At 46.5% G+C, this 17,752-nt stretch overlaps 1 pseudogene; it reads right to left on the minus strand.

The window, feature by feature from the left end:
- Window positions 1-15,999: 15,999 nt before the first annotated feature.
- On the minus strand, window positions 16,000-16,415 carry LOC116913164 (annotated as a pseudogene).
- Window positions 16,416-17,752: the final 1,337 nt, after the last annotated feature.

Genomic DNA, 17,752 nt, shown 5'->3' on the forward strand with positions numbered 1-17,752 from the left:
GACGACAAGCACACCCTCCAGCTCAGACAAATTGAGTCTCTTTGCTCTGCTCCTCCCATAACCTGCAGACTCCACCCATGAGCATAAATTTGGTCCTGCGCATGCGTGAACCACTTTAACACATTGTGTCTGTTCTCTTTTCTGGTCCCCGCCTTTTGTGGCTCCATCCGATCCACTTTGTATAGCTCTTCCCCGATGCTGCTGGTCTCTGTGGGACCAGCACTGTGCAGTAGCTGCTGTGGAGCGCAGGCCACCCCTACTGCTGCAGCCACGCCGAGCCAGAAGGCTGCGCTGCCATTGTCACCACAGTGCCCAGCCACCAATCCTCTTTGAGACGCCGTGAACCCGGTGGCCGGGAGGCGGCCTTCCTTTTCTGGCATTTCTCAGTGGGTCGGAGCCGCGCATAGAGACGAATACTCAGCCACTCAGTTCTTTCTGTTGACGTTGGATCCCCTTAAATGTCCTGCCTGACTCCGGTCCCGACCCGGGGGACTTGAACCGGCTTGGGGCGGGTCCTCTACGGCTTCCGAGTGACACCCAGAGGCAGGCGCGGAACAGATCCGAAATAGAAAATGTTGGCTGTGATCGCCCTACAACGATAAAGATCCTTGGCTAGGAGAGCGCGGGATCCCAGCAACCAACAAAGAGGTTAGCAGCTACGACTGCAAACCTACTGTGCACAGGAGAAGCCTCTTCCGGTTTGCTTTGTCCACCCACCACGCGCAGTCTTCTATACTAGCTGCTTTGAAACTAGTTGCTTTGAAGTTCCTTCCTTCCTTCCTTCCTTCCTTCCTTCCTTCCTTCCTTCCTTCCTTCCTTTCTTCCTTTCTTCCTTTTTTCAATCCGTAAGGTAGCTGTTTTCATGTTTGGTGACACCTGTTTGGGAACACCCAGAAAACTCTCCAAAGATAACCTTAGAGAGGCCTATAGAGAGGCCCGAATCCTACTTTTGCATTTAGGGAGTGGAGCAGGCAGAGATTTCATGGTTACTTTCGAATTTTTAGTCTCGGGATAATAATTACTGCTTTTAGGTATCTTACAGTTTTAAGGATATAAATAAATCACCAGTGCTACCCATTCACTGGGTGGCTGCCACCCATGGGATATAACCAAATGCAAGTTTACTTCTTTAAAAAAACAAAGAGTTTCACTGTACAGCCCGAGCTAGCCTGTAGCTCATACAAATCTGCCTCTGAGGGCTGTAACTAACAGTGAGCATCGCCTTGCCCTGCTGAAAGTTTACTGTTCAAAAGTTTTATTATTATTTATTTAACTGTACAGTGATGGGTTTCATTGTAACATTTTCACACATGCGTAATATATTTTGGTCATATTCACCCAATACCCTCCTGACAGCTCAGATCCTGCGGGTCCTCTCCCTCTTTCCCAACATGTTTTTCAGAGTGTGTGTGTGTGTGTGTGTGTGTGTGTGTGTGTGTGTGTGAGAGAGAGAGAGAGAGAGAGAGAGAGAGAAGAGAGAGAGAGAGAAATAAACTTAGGGATAGTTACAGACACTGGGAAAAGGTTTACAGGTACATGGGCACTTTGCCAGTAGCTACACCACTGAGGAAAAATATATTTCCCTTCTCCAGCAGCCATTAACCCAATATTTCCTCAGGAATGGGTGCAGACTCCTGAGTTCAACACCCTCCCATCTTAACTATAAATCACAAGGTAGAGGCACCCCCCCAATCCGTCCCCAACAAGTTTGCTTTTGTCTCTCTACTCCCTAAACTGAAACTCCGGGGTTGTTGTTGTTGTTTGTTTTAACCACTGAACAGTAATTACCAGAAACCTTCTGGGCTCTTTAAGTAAAAAGAGCAGGCAGCAACTCAATCGATTACAGTTTTCCACCTCTATCTGATTCTTGGTTTGGGAGTGATTGCTGACTTCTGCTGGTTCTCCATTTTACTGTGGGCTTCTCTTCCTGACTCTGTGTCAGGATATCACTTTGGTAGTTGGAGACAGCCACACTGAGACCATGGAAATGAGTAAACATCACAAACTGCTTTCCTCAGAGAGCAAACAAGCTAATTAAGAACTAGTGATGTGCTAGTTAAATACCACACCACGGTCAGGCAGCCTGCTTCTCACTTCTTCCCGTGGCCTTCCTCCTATGGACGATTCAGGGAAAGAGGGAGAGAGATGGAGAAAAGAGAGAAGCCAGATGCAGCCCAGACGCACTGCTCTCACGCCTGTACTTGCTTTAGGGCTGGCTGTCACCGGACATGGGTTACTTGAAGGCAGCCCTGCTTGTCTTGGGCCGGAGAGACAGTACCACACAGGGCATCCAGAAGACTTTTCCAGGGACTTTGTTAATCCAGAGTCCCTTCTTCATTTACCTGGATTTCCAAAAGAGTGCTTCAGGGAGCGAGGGTGGAAGTGGGAACATTAGCAAGCACCTGCCCTTGTGATGTCCTTCGATTTTTGAGTCTCACCAATGTATAAAAATAAGCTGCCTTTTGCCTCTAAAAGTAGGTAACCACTGAAGCCCAGAAACTTGAGTCCCCGTCCATTTCTGTGGTCTGTAAATTCCCAAGCCAAGCCTCTCAGCTTTCCATACTGTGCCCTGGCACGGCCTGCTCCCCCTCACAGAACAGCCTACCTGCTCCGCCCTCCTTGTCCCTCTACCAGGCCAGCCTCTCCACTCTGAGCCAACGTTGAGGACAGTTCAACTCCAGGAAATCTCCCCAGGGCTCCCGATCACAAGGCGCTCCCATTTTCTCAGAATCCCAAAACACGATTTTAAAAGAATTGCATCAATACCAATCCCTCACTGCCCTTAAATTATTCAACAATGAGTTAAAGTCAGATTCCATAGTACCCCTGGGAACCTAATCCCATAGTCAATCATTTGGCCAAGCAGTCTCTCTTTTTTATCTAACTTAAATACTTCCTGCTGTACTTCTATGTAAAAGTTGCCTTTTAACCAGCAGCAAGAACAAAACGGTGCCTGGGAGGAGGACAAACACACAAAGCTTTCTTGTTGACACAGGAACAGTTATTTCTGGCCCAGTGATACATGGTCGGCTCTCTCCCATTTTATCTACAGTTTGATACTGGGGGAAAGCCCCAAACATATTGTACTTGCCAGACAGTAGCCAGGAGCATGGTTGTGCCAGCCTCTCAGTTGCTTTTCGTCTCAGGAGGCTGGAGTGTTAACCTTCCAAACAGTAGAAATACGCAGTTGTTAATTCTGATCTTCAAGTCCCTGCCAGTGACTCAGGCTGGACCCCAAACTAACCTTGGGGCTCTTTGGAGCACACAGCAAATTAATCTCTGTAGCCTGACATCACCGGGTCCAGCTTCTAAGACTGGGTCTGATCTCAAAAGGCTGCTGGGGTGGCAAAGCTCCCCCAACAACTTGTTCAGATCATGTAACTGCTTCTCACCCCTGCTCCAAATCTAGCAACTTCTCCATGTCCCACGACTCAGGGAGAAACATCCCTGAACCTCGTACTGGGGCAGGTACTCATTGTGAGCTAGTCCAGCCATCACTACCTTGAACCTATGTTCCTGCTTCCTTCTGGCTTCCTGGCTGGCCCTCCTGTTGTCCTAGCTGCCGCACGGTGCTTCATCTACTCAGTCCCTAGTCGACTCCTAGTCCACCTCCTCATCCAGATGTCTTTTGGGGGTTTTCCAATAAAAGCTGCCTTTCCCATAGATCAACCACAAACATACACATACATATATATGTACACACACATACACATACATATATGCATACATCTATCTCCATCCTCAGTTGCAACTATGTCCATAGCATGGGACCTTTCTTCTATATTGAGTGGGTTTTTCCCACCTCAAATGAGCCAACCAAGAAAACCCCCTCCCAGGTGTGTCCAGCTGCTTGGATTTTAAGATATTCCAGTTGAACTCAGGTTGACAACCAAGATTAGCCATCACAAGTCCACCCCTTGGTGTTTGAGTGACGGTCCCCTCATTTATTCACTAATCAGTTTGAGACAAACGGTCTTGGCTTCCACACATACATGATGAACAGCTAGAGTAGGGGCGTCTAATTCTGAAAGTGCGTGATGCCGTAGCTTCGAATGAGAGCCAGAGGAAAACAATAAACACATGTAAAGCGTGAGAAGATATTTTAGGTGGGGGAGGGGCAGTCCAGTTGTGGCGTTCTCTAGCATCAGTTTACAGGTGATGTCATGCAAACCAAGTATACATGTATTTCTGATGTTTACACAGAATGGTTTCAGTCTCACGGTGTGAGTGGCTTCCACCGTCCTCAAGAGCAGTTGGACTGGCACCATCAGATGCTCTAGGTGAATTGGCAAGTGATACACCAATCCTTAGTAATGTTTTAATGTCCCAGTGAGAATGACAGACACCTAGTGTTGTTTAGTAGACAAAGCACTAGTCTTACTTGATTGGTAAGGGCCTTTCCACACCTCAGCCAGGCCTCACACATTCTCCACTGCTGCCATCAGCCCTCTGGTTTGCATTCCTCCAGCAACCGCGATGTGAAAGGGTCTAAACTTCATTTTCTGTTTCCCTAAAAATTAATGTTTATGGTAAAATACATAGAATCCCTTTTCTATTGGTATGTTTTTAATCCCAGTATGGCTTCTTCAAGGAAAGGAAAACAGAACCCTAAAAGAAGAGTCATGAGTGAAGACAGATTGTTTTCTTCTCAAGGCAAATGATAAGATTCTCCAGTGTCCAACTGTAGCAGACTGATTGAAAAGGTATCTATACAAGGACAACATGGCAGAGCCCAGAAACGATCTGTCTTTGCAACAAAACAGTGTGTTTGTTTCCTAACACATTGTGATTTTGTGCCACATGTACAAGGAGGCCAGAGTGTCTGGAGTTACGGACACTGTGAACTGCCTGGCCTGCCCGGATTCTGGGAACTGAACTTCGATCCTCTGGAAGATCAGCAAATGTTCTTAACCCGAACCATCACTCGAGCTCAACCCTCTTCCCCAATGTTTCAGAAATTAAGACTGGGAAGGATTCCACTGTAAAAGCTATGAGGGGTTGGGGATTTGGCTCAGTGGTAGAGCGCTTGCCTGGCAAGCGCAAGGCCCTGGGTTCGGTCCCCAGCTCCAGAAAAAAAGAAAAGAGAGAAAAAGAAAAAAAAAAGCTATTATGAAGGGGCATATCTGATGGCAAAAAAAGCCATTTACCGATAGCGAATTTATTAAGCAATATATAGAGAGAAGGGTAGACAGATATACTATGCCTTGAGGAGAAAAGGGGTGTTTCTAAAATGAGTCTGTCTCACCAGACAACAGCCAAACAAATGAAAGAATCTAGGAAAAACCTATTCAAAGAAGTTTGGAGAACAGAAGCACTAATTTTAAATGGAATCTTTGGTGATGGATGGCAGTATGAACACTCAGATAATGTCTTCACCTGCCACCCTTACTAATGGTATTGCCAATGAACGTGGCGCCTCTGGAAATGGCCTCAAGAGATTTATGGGAAGAAGCAAGAATACATGCTCTGGACTTGTCTTTGTCTATTGTCAACATATTTGGTCCAGTTACGGATGGTGCTCCAGTGATGGTAGGTAAAAGAGGGGGACTTAGAAAATTAATAGAAGTCAGTGCAATTGCTGCCCCAAATCCACCTTTAATGAAGAATTCTTGTAAAGAGCACCAGTCTATGCACTGCAGAGTTAAAAATGGCTAACATTGGGCTAAAGAGATGGCTCAGTGGTTAAGAGCACTGACTGCTCTTCCAGAGGTCCTGAGTTCGATTCCCAGCAACCACATGGTGGCTCACAACCATCTGGAATGAGATCTGATGCCCTCGTCTGGTGTGTCTGAAGACAGCTACTGTGTAGTTATATTTAATAAATAAATAAATCTTTAAAAAAAAAAAAGGCTAACATCATGCAAATCACCATCAAGACCATGACTGTTGCAGGGACCTAGAGACTAAACATTGCCAAGCCAAGGACAGACTTCTTAAAAGGGCTGGTGCTGAGTTGAGGTCACATGTTGAAATTTGATACTCCTAAGAATAAAATGTATAGTAGCAACAAAAATCCGTGCCAGAACTTGATGATGAACACTGCCTCAGAGGCTTAGCATTTTAGTGGCTTTAACCACTTAACTTAAGTGAGTTGAACGTGAGTCTTCAGAGTGAAAGCTGTCTTAGCAATACAATGTTTCAAATCATAACAATGTTCGGAAGGAAAGTGAGATCACAGCAAGCTTCGACTAAAGCAAACGGTATTATGCGTCTAAACACAGCCCTGTGAAGAGAGAAAACACATAGGCTCGCTTTTCAATTTGACACAAGAAATTTAAAACATTTCAACATCTCTGGGAAGATGATAGCTTAGCATATTTGCCGCTCCACTTTCAGTTGATATAAATAACCTCCCAATTTTTAAATTTAATTTAAAAATGTTGACAACACCATACAGTGTACTTTCTTCCGTTCTCACAGCACCACTCCCTCACCCCCTTACCCCACCCAACCTCCTCTTACTAACTAGGCCTCCATCTTCCTTCCTTTAGAAATGTTTTTCTCGGAATTACATATGTTTTACCTGCACGGGATGTATGTTTACCACATGTGTGCTGGTGCCCAAGAGGTTAGAAGAGGGCATCAGATCTCCCAAAACTGGAGTTACAGATGGCATCACGTAGGGGCTGGGAACGGAACTCTTTGGAAAAGCAAGCATCTCTCCAGTCTCATATTGTCTCTCTCTCTCTCTCTCTCTCTCTCTCTCTCTCTCTCTCTCTCTCTCTCTCTCTCCTTGCCTCCCTCCCTCTCTCTCTTCCCATGCAGGCAGTCATGACTGCTGTGTGTTCATGGGTACAACCTCCGTGTTGCATTCAGAAGACAGCACCCCACTGCACTCCCCTCCCCCAACCTTTACTTCCCACAAGCTTTCTACTTCCTTCCCCAAGGCTCCCTGGGCCTCACAGTGGGTGATGCTGACACCCTATTGGGGCAAAGCATTCAGCAGTTTCTGGTCTTCAGCACTTTAACCAGTCTCTGTGACCTGTCCACTGTAAAAAGAGGCTTCTCTGACCAAGACTGAAGCTACATTAGTCTCTAGGCACAAACAAATATTTAAAAGTGTAAGACTCTCAGAGAGAATCTTCCTCTCAGGAGGGAGATCCTCAAGCCCAATGACCAGTCCGAGTCCACAGGCTGCAATCTGCAAGAGGGTTTATTTTGGGGTACATAGGTACCTGTGGGCGTCCCAGTCAGCTCGAGAGGACTGGCGCGCCTAGCAGAACCAGGGATGGGTTTTTATAGGGTATTGGGGAGCAGAAGCAGGCTTACAGAAGCAGATGCATGGTTGATGGATTCAAGTGAGGCACGGATGTATGGTTACACCCAATTGGCTATTCAAATGAGGTTGTCACACAGCAAGAGAATACGTGCAGGTTGGGGCGTCCGGAATGTCAGGGGCTAGGGGCTTATCTCTTGTTAGGTGGCCCATAAAGCAATACCAATAATTTAGACTGGTTTCTGTATTTTGTTTTCTTTGATGGTCTGTTTCATCTAAATGATGGGTCAGCTTGTCCCACAAAGCTTGGACACATCTGAACTTTCCCAGGCTTACTTTAGTTCTGAGTCTGTGTATCTAAAAACTTACTTTTTACTTCTATAGTTGAGGGCCTTGGGCTTGTACAATTCCCTTTCTGGGAGGGGGTCTTTCAAAAGGAACTTTAACAACGTGTCTATCTGGCTTGCTAGTTTTACAAGGAATGCAGGGAGCTACCGTCTGATGTTCATCTTGAAGATAACTTACTAGCCTTTATGTCCTATCTTAGCAGAGACAGAGATCCCTCACTCCACTCGCACCCTACCTCAGCACCTTTGGGCAGCATTGACTATTCTGAGCAATTTTTTTTTTCAAGAATGAAGGACACTAAGACTAAATCTGAGCTAAAATATCTGCAGATGATTTTGAGAAATCACTGGAATGAAAACTCTGTCAAACCAGCCAGTGATGCATTTGCAGCTCACTTTATAACCATCTCTCATTCCCATGAGCACTCGGCCACAGACTTCAGTGGCTCTTCAGAACTGTGCACTCCTGCTTTGATGAGAAAGGAATTATAAACTGACTAGGAAGTTGGCGGGGAGGGGAGAGGGAAATCAGAAGGTCCAGGAATGTCCTTGGTTCTCCTGGGAAAACTCCAAAAGGGAGTTCCAGTTTCTTATCTCCAAAACGAATACCCTTGCCCAGAGGGAGTTACTCAAGGATGTGACCAAAACTCCAGTCATATCTTACCTCATGGCTTCTAACCCTTCTAGAGATCAAAACTGATCTCCTTGGTAAAAGCGGACTGTATCTATTTCCCAATTTCAGTCCAGTTCCCAATGTCTCCCGTGGTTGTCGCATTCCTCTTCAGAGAGGAATGTTCCAGATCCTGATACGGGGTCTGTGAGGGCTCACTGAGGGAAGCTATTTCTCTAACCTGGTGTAGCCTAACGTTAGAAGCTACCCTGCTTGTATTAATTCAGCTGATCAGCCAATCAGCAGGCTAAAATACCACACCTCAGGAAAACTGTTTCACCTTTAGCCATGGTAAATAATGAGATAACGTATTTTTCCTTCCTGGAAAACTCACCCCTGGTGCAGTTCGCTGTGAAGCCTGATGTAAATATTTGTAAGTTTCCCTTTTTCTTCTTTTCTGTTTCATCTGCTGGCCAGAGTCTAAGTGTGCCTTTTGACTCTTCCTCTGAGGGTCTCTGTCTCCTCCCCATCCTTTCCTGCTCTGTGGTTGCTTACAGATGGTATGGTTCTCTCTTTGTTCTTCTCTGGGCAGCTGTGAGATTGCACTTCTGATTCTGCTGCCTCCATCTACCTGGGACTAAACCCAGGGCTTCATGCATGCTAGGCCATCGTAATGGCTACTTGACTGTATCTGGAATGAACTACAATCCAGAATTGGAGGGCACACCCATGATCCAGATATTGAGGCTGGAAAACACACGTTTCTAACCTGGATCTTGGCATGGAGATTTTGAGGCATAGTGGTTATGAATCCCTGGAGACTAAGGCAAGTTCTTGGAGTTCAAGGTCAGCCTGGGACAAAGCAAGTCCCAGATCCAGGCGTGGTGGCACACACCTTTAACCTGAGCCATGCCTTCTGCTGGAGGCCCACACAAGGACAATGGAAGAAGGAAGATTCATCCTTTTTCTCCTGCTTGCACTTACTTGCCAGCACATCTGTTGGAACCCACGTCTACAGAAGAGCAGCTGAAACAACTATCCTTGTGGGACTGAGCAACTACTAGATTCTTGGACTTCCCATTCACAGATGCCCATTGTTGGGTTTGTTGGACTACAGACTGTACGCCATCACAATAAATTCCCTTAATATAGAGAGACATTCCATATGCTCTGTGTCTCTAGAGAACCCTGACTAATACAGCCATCACTACCAAATGAGCTGCTGCCCTTGGCTAGTGGTTAACATTCTTTATGTAGCAAGAAACTGTAAGGCGTGAAGTGAGTCTTAACTACTGGGAGCCCCTTCCCCCAAGTGAGACATGAGAATGGAGTTCGATGCAAACACGAGAGGTTTATTCTCCAGCTCATGGGGGTCAACCTTCAATCAGCCCCTCGTGGTGGGTGACTAGAAGGTGACCCCGAATGGCTATAACAAGCAATTTTTATACTTTTTAGGGGTACAGGTTATAACAGCAAGGTTACAGTTTAAACTTAATGGCTAAGCATATTGACCTTTGAATCTATTGGCTAGCAAGCATATGACTTACATTAGAACTCTATCTGGGACCAGAGGGTCAGGTGACTATCAGTCAGTACATTCTGCGGGTTTTCAAGAATGTCCCTGTTCCTCCTGAGAACTGTGGGCGGAGAATGGAATTTTGCCTAGCCTTGACCAAAGGCCGGAAGCTGGTTCTTAGCCTAATCTTGGCCTGAGGCGGTGGGTGTAAAGCTGGCAAAAGCCCTTAGGGTCCTTCACAGGAACTCCATAACCTACCTACTTTCTACCAGACTAAGCCTCTTAATAGCTCTTACACTTCAGTAAGAACTAGGGTCCTTCAAAGCCACCACACAGACACTGACAGCCAGGTATAGTGCTGCACACCTTTGATCCCAGCACTGGGGAGGCAGACACTGTAGGTATCTGTCAGTTTGAGGCCAGCCTGATCTATACAGAAAGTTCCAGGTCAGCTAGAGCTATGCCATTGAGACTCTGTCTCCAACAAAACAAAAACCAACCTGGAAAGACAAAAAACAAAGCCAGAAGAGTATCTTTATTGCTGGCCGGTATTATATAGAAAACATGCCTGAGTCATGTAGCACCGAGCCTTATGCATGAAAACCAAATCCTAGTTGTCATAGTTCAGTTATCAAGTGGGGGAGCTACAGCAGCCAAAGAGCAATGGCTATAAGTAGAATGGTTAACCAGGGAGGGTTGAGGTGGGGACAGGGGCTATTACCAGTTATCAGATTCTTGGTGTCTCTTTTCTTATCCCTTAGCCTTATTTCTGACCATGGCTAAAGTTTATCTAATTTCCCTTGATTGGTTGTTTTATGGGAGTTAGTAGCCTTTCCCACGAGGATACAGAGAAAACAAAACAGGACTATCATAGTCATAGGGCCTGTGTTAGTTTTGTCTTTAGGAGGTCAGAGGACCTGGTGACAACCCATCTATCATTGTCCTCTGTTTTCTTTTTTTTTTTTTTTTTTTTTTTTTTTTTTTTTTTTTGGGGCTGGGGACCCGAACCCAGGACCTTGATTTTTGCGCCTAGGCAAGCGCTCTACCACTGAGCCAAATCCCAACCCTCTCTGTTTTCTCCTTTAGCTAGGTGTGGGGGAGAACACTAGAGACCTTCCCTGCTGCAGGGGTGGCAAGGAGAATGGGGTATGGGTCTTTCCATGTTGGCTCCAGATCAGTATCCTCACACACCATACATGTATGCAGGAAAATATTCAGATGGGAAGCACGGTGTCACAGCCATATCCCTCAGGTTTCTCTCTTTTAACTTAATTTCTTATGTCTATACAGTGTTTTGGCTGCATGTGTGTCTGTACTCCATTTACATGCCTGAGATGTTGAGAACCTTTCACTTTTCGGGGTTACCCCCCCCCCGACACACACACAGCATCACCATCACAGACCACCCCCTAATTCTCTGAAACAGACTTTAAAAAATTTATTCATGTATTTTATGTATACGAGCACTCTGTCTTCATACACATTGCCAGGGGGACTCAGATCCCGTTACAGATGGTTGTGAGCCATCATGTGACTGCTGGGAATTGAACTCAGGACCTCTGAAAGAGCAGCTTGTGCTCTTAACCACTGAGCCATCTTGTCAGCCCCCTCTGGAGTGGGGGTGGGATTTACAGTTCCTAGCTCTGAGAGTGTGGCCTTGAAATCTAGCATAGAGCTTGCTCTCCAGGGGTTACGAACCACTGTAAGGCTAAGCTGACTGACAGAAATGAGAAAAGGTACCACCCTGGACTTGCTGGGGAGACCAACAGTCAAAAGTTCCAGCTATGCTAGGCTCAGTCAGCAAGAGGACGGTCAGTAGGAGGACCGAAAGCAGAGAAGGCCCTAAGTTCAAAGCCAAGCAGTGGGAGCAGGAGGTGGTTTTATGCCTGGTCCTTAGGATGCAAAGGCCATCCCTCCTTTCATGAAAAGTACAATTTTCCAGAAGAAAGATCTGAGGTAGTAGTATAAACCACAAATACCCCGTATAAAAAACGCATGTTGGTGAAATGTTAGGACTCCAATCGCACGCGCACACCCACAAACCCTGAAAGTCTTCACAACAGGAAAAACAGGCTATTTATCAAACAATAAGTAAGGAGGTTGATGTCTCACAAACAATACTGGATACAATAAGCAACTAGAAGGCAGAAAACTACCCTCAAAATTCTGAAGGAAAAGTATTTTTAGCCTGAAACAAAAATTCAAAGACTTAGGACTCAAACTTGATTATGTGAAGATAGGTTGCGACAAACTAGAAAACTAGTGCTGAGTTGTAAGGAGAAACAACAAGGCAAAGAGGAGGAGGAGGGACAGGAAGAGGGGAAGTAAGGAGGGGGAAGAGGAGAAAACAAAAGAATGAAAGAAAAAAGGCCGAGAGGAAACATTAAAACTCAGCTAATAAATATCTATATGACTTATAACACACAAAAGGTAAGACACTGCAGAGCCCGGTGATAAACTCTTAGTCCCATAACTTGGGAGGCAGGGCAGGCAGGTAGATCTGAGTTTCAAGGCCAGCCTGGTCTACATAGGGAGTTCTAGGACAGCCAGGGCTACATAGAGTAACAGATTAACCTGAAGCTAGAAGTCTCAGAGTTTATCAGAAGAGGTCAAGAGAGGGAAAAGAAAAGCTGAGGTGGGTGGATGAATGTACGTAGCAACTCAGCCAACACTTAAGGGATGATACTTAGAGGATTGAGCAGAGTAAGTGCGAACTGTCATCCCAACCCTGGGAAGTCGGATGCAGGAACCGAGAACCGGCCTCAGCCACACACTGAGTTTGATGCCAGCCAGGACCACGAGAGACTCTTGTCAAAGCACCCGCCTGGTGGCACATGCCTTTAGTCCCAGAACTCGGGAAGCAGAGGCGGGTGGATTACTTGTGAGTTCAAGCTTATAGCCTGGTCTATAAAATGAGTCTAAGACAGTCAAGGATACTCCCAGGAAAACCCTGTCTCAAAAAAAACCAACCAACCAACCAACCAACCAAATAAATAAACACATTTAAAAAAGGAGTACTCAACCAATCTAAGAGGATCCTGGAATCCAAACAAGCTCTTTCCAGCTACTGTGGAGGGGTGAAAGCGTCCTCAGCCTCGCGCCAGGCCTGCAGCAAACACTGCCAGGATACAGAGCAGGAGCCGGGGCTTCTGGAGACAGAGTTGCAGATCTACATAAACTGTCACTTTGAGGACAAAGGCTTCCAGAGCACTAGACGCCTTTTAAGTCCTCAGCCAGCTGCAAGTTCTCCTGTGACCACCAAGTGCCAAGGTCAAGGCTGTGGGCTCCCACATGGACAGAGCATACTGAATAAACTGGCCAAGAAGCAGTCGCCCTTTGGATATCTTAAATGAGGCAGCACTCAGAACCCTAGGTACAGGCTCACACAAGGGTACACACGGACGGACACATGGAGTCAAAGTCACTTACGTCCATCACTGACCTGCAGAGGTTCTCTGTGGCTGATGGCCATGTGAAAACGTCTACACGTATCTAATCTAGCTGTTAAGTCTGCCCACACACTGGCAGAATGTGCGGGCTGAAAATATGAGTGCCTGAGAGCAAGCCCTAGGGGCTGAAGTACATCTTAGTGCCAGCAAAAGAACAAAGGAGAAAACAAATAGGAAAGCATGATGCATAGAAAATACAAAACCATGTGATAAGGGATAATTTGAACATTTCAAGAATTTCAGTTAATGCTAGCAGATGGAATTCCCTAGGCTGTTTGAAGGCAGGAGTAATGACTCAGCAATTCAGAGCATTTCCAAAGGATCCAGTTCCACTCCCTACCAAGTTAGGCAGCTCATAATCACCTGAAACTCCGACTCCAGGGACCAGACAGCTTCTTCTGCCCTCCACACAGTGTCATACACTTAATAAACACATACATATATAATACATAAACTTAAATTAAAAAATAATAAATATTTTATTACATTAAATGAAAACAAGCATACTTTTTTTTTTTTTTTTTTTTCGGAGCTGGGGCCCGAACCCGGGGCCTTGCACTTGCTAGGCAAGCTCTCTACCACTGAGCTAAATCCCCAACCCCACAAGCATACTTTTAAATAAATAATTATTGTTAAAAATAGAGGTAACTGGTTGGGGAAATAGATCTGTAGTTCAGAGTGCTTTCTATACAAGCATTAAGACACAAGTTCTAATCCCCACGATGTACATAACAAGCTGGGTGTGGACACACTCGTGCCTGTAAACCAGTGCAGCAGGGGAACAGACAGGAGGATCCGGGATTACTGACCACCAGGTTGGCTTCAGGCTCAGCATGAGACCCTACCTCAAGGGAGTAAGTTGGGGGAGTAGGACAGCTGACCCCTCACTCCAGCCTCCAAGTGCTTATAGTCACACACAGACATACACTCGTTCATATAACACATACACACACGAGCACGCTTCCTCCATTTTTATGGAGGGTTTTTGAGACAGAACTCAGGATGTCAGGCTTGTGTGTCAAGTGCTCTACCCACTGGGCCTCTTTAAAATACTACCCTTAGTCACTGTTAAACTACAACTCTCTTTTGCATTAAAACAAAAGAGAGATGGCTCAGCCGTTAAAGGCTAGGCTCACAACCAAATATATAAAATATATGTTTAATTATGGGGATTTAGCTCAGTGGTAGAGCGCTTGCCTAGCAAGCGCAAGGCCCTGGGTTCGGTCCCCAGCTCCGAAAAAGAAAAGAAAAAAACAAAAACAAACAAACAAAAAAACCAAAATATATCTCCCACTTACAGGTAAGTGGCTAAATTAAGCATTTTAAAGTTTTTCCTGTTACTATTCTGCATCTTCTTCTTCTTTTTTTTTTTTTTTTTTTTTGAAAAGGAAATTTTTTATTCAAGTAACTGCAAATAGGTAATGGGGGTGAGGGGGTAGCTCAGGCGGGACAAATACTGGCCACCCCTCCTCCACAGAACAAGGGAGGTGGTCCTATACCCTTTTCCCATCAGGAGCCCCCTCCTCACACTGCTGCAGCATCCACAGGGCGGGGCCCCATCTTCCCTAGTGAGGGGCAGTGGAGAACCAGCCTGCTGTGCCCCAGCGCCCCCTTCCCCTAGAGTGTATTGTATGTGTGTGTGTGGGCGGAAAGAGGGGCAGAATCGGGATGAACATCTGGCGCTGGCAGGGGCAGCAATGGTGGGTGTCTAAGAATGAACACTGAACAAAAACAACACAACTGTCCAGAGGTAGTTTGTGAACAGAGGAAATGAGGAACCAGAACCTTGGGGGGAGGTGAAGAGTTAAATTTCAAAAAGTTAGTCATAAACAAGGTCCGGACTACCTGAGGGAGACTATAGGGCTTGCCGGACCATTTGGAGCTGAAGAGTTAAAATAAAAACTTCATAAAAACTGCAAAAGAACAGCAGATAAGGGGGCAGGACAGAGCTGGCCTGAGATGTGCCCGGCCAAGCCTAAAAACAAGGTCAAGGGATTGTTCCAGGAAGGGGGCCATCCGGACGGATGACTCCCTGCTCTACAGATAAAGATAAGACGTTCTCCTATATTGAGAACACCCCAGCCCGCATGTACTGCTTGCAAATGAGACCTTATACCCATTTCCCTTGCTGATAACCACGTGAAACCCCCTGGCTTCTCCTATATAAACCCCTGCCTGAAGAGGCTCGGGGCCGATTCCTCTGTCTCCTGTGTGAGATACGTGTCGGTCCGGGATCTCGTTAATAAACGCTACCTCTTGCTGTTACATCAAGACCGGCTACTCGTGATTCCTGGGGGCACCCCATCCCATGATTGGAGCGAGAGACACGTCCCCGTTTAGGGGTATGCTCTTTCAGAGGCAGGGAGGAGCAAAAGGAGAGGGGGTCAGGGAGGGGGATGCCCTGCTAGAGGAAGGAACAGCCTAGAGTGTAGTGCTGGCGGCGTGTCGGTGCCCGTCTGCCTTAGGTGGAAGGTGGAAGCGAGATAGGACCTCATTCTGGAGATGGGTGGTAACGCCCATCTGCCTCATCCCAGGTGAGAGCAGCAAAGGGAGTGGAGCCAACATCATCCTACTTCTGCAGAATCTCAGTAGGGTGGGGCAAGAGTGACTGGTGGAGGACATGCTGGGATCTAAGATCCCCTGCATTGACCACACTGCTGCTGCCAGCTCAGACATTTGGGGCTTGTCAGAATGAGATGGGGCTGGGGCCCCTTAAGGGAATGCTCCCAGGACCCTCTACAGGGAAGCCAGGAACAGCAGAGCAGAAACAAAGCGCCCGGAGAATGACAAGGGCTGAGGGAAGGTAGGCAGCAGGCCGGGATGCACAGGCCAGGTTGCGGCTAATTGGGAAGTTAACCTTGTCAGGAGAGGGCGGGTGTGTTGGGGAGGAGGGCAGAGGGACTGAGCCAAATCCTGTTCCTGTGGGTGGGTGGGTGCCGCAGAGCCTGCAGCTGATGCCTGGTGCGGTGGTGTGCAGTGGGGGCGGGGAGAGGCCTGGGAGCAGAGTTTCCAGTCCCAGGGGAGGACTCCTGGGAGATGCCCTCCTCTTCCTTCTTCTCCAGTTTCTTGGGTTTGCCCCTTGGTTTCCTCCCTGCCTTGTCTTGGCTGCGCCTTTGTTCTTGCTTCCCTTTGGTGGGCCGAGATCTCTTCCGAGTTGGCACTTCACTGGGCTCCTTCCGAGGCTGCTTGTGCAGCCTGCCCCGGCCTCGCTTCTCAGTCCCACCCTTTCCTGCTTGGAGGCCAAGGGTTGGCTGGACTTTGAGCCTGACTCGCTCATTCTCCTTCTCTATGTATGGGGCAGCAGAGTGAGTCTGGGCCTTCTTGGAGCCGCGTCAACACCAGAAATAGCCCGACTCAGAGTCCCAATTAGAGGAGTGCAGCCCCAGCTCAGGGGAGCTTAAAAAGGTGTATCTTCAATTCTTAATTAACTCAACCACAGTCTTCCTTCCGTACGCGACAGCAATATTGGGGAAAAAGGAAAAAAAAGAAAAAGAAAGGTTCTCCCAGCAAATGCCACATACCCAGCTCCTTCAACTGTGGGTGTGTGCAACCATGTGGCAACAGAAGAGGCACAAGTGCACAGTGACCACAAAAATCCAAAATCCGATATGCAATGAGTCCAAAGTGTTTCTGCTGCACACGCTGGGGCTGTGTCCCGTGACTTCACTGTGTTTAATTCTGAGCTCGCACGCTGCACTGTGCCCACCATCATACCACAAGTAGCATCTCCAACCTCAGCCCAGACTGCAGACAGCTGTAGGTTTGTGAGCTGCAGCCCTTCTTATGATACCCAGTCTTTGGCTCTCTCGGTCTAGCTACAGAGGACAGACTTGTAATCTTTTCCTTTTGTTATACCTCACACCTTCGTATCAAGTCAGGGTCTGATTAGGTCGCACTGCTGACTTGAGCTTCATAAAAAATCCCTTACACAGATTTTGGCTTGAGATTAGGACAGAATTTCCATTAATTTCTAAAATGGCATTCTATATTATTCTGCCACTTTGCAATACATACTTATACAAAAGCAGTGTTTCAACATTAACAATTACAAAATTAAGTGCTGAAGATGGTCTACATCCTGCTGCATCAAATACTCAGCCAAGATGTAATTTTTATATAAAATAAAGACACGGGGTTGGGGATTTAGCTCAATGGTGGAGCACTTGCCTAGCAAGCGCAAGGCCCTGGGTTCCGTCCCCAGCTCCGGAAAAAAAAAATGATGAAATTATATGCACACCAGAGAATTATTTTAAAGTAATTTCCTTTATGGCTTTCTATCAGTAATATTTGATTTATATACCTGTTTTGTATACTTATCTAAGTCTGGGGTCACATAAAGATTCCTTGGGCAAAAAGAGGTCACTAGTGGAAAGCTTAAGAAGCCTGTTCAGTAGGGCGTGGGGAGATGGCTCAGCGGTTAAGAGCACTGGCTGCTCTTCCAGGTCTGGAGTTCAAATCCCAGCACATGGTGGCTCACAACCATCTGTAATGAGATCTGATGCCATCTTCTGGCATACAAGTGTACATGCAGAGAGAGCACTCATATATTAAAAAAAAACCAAAGAAGTCTTTACTCAATTACCTCCCAACCCCCAATAATACAGACACACTCTG

This window comes from Rattus rattus, chromosome 12 (assembly GCF_011064425.1).
Source record: "Rattus rattus isolate New Zealand chromosome 12, Rrattus_CSIRO_v1, whole genome shotgun sequence".
Taxonomy (NCBI): domain Eukaryota; kingdom Metazoa; phylum Chordata; class Mammalia; order Rodentia; family Muridae; genus Rattus; species Rattus rattus.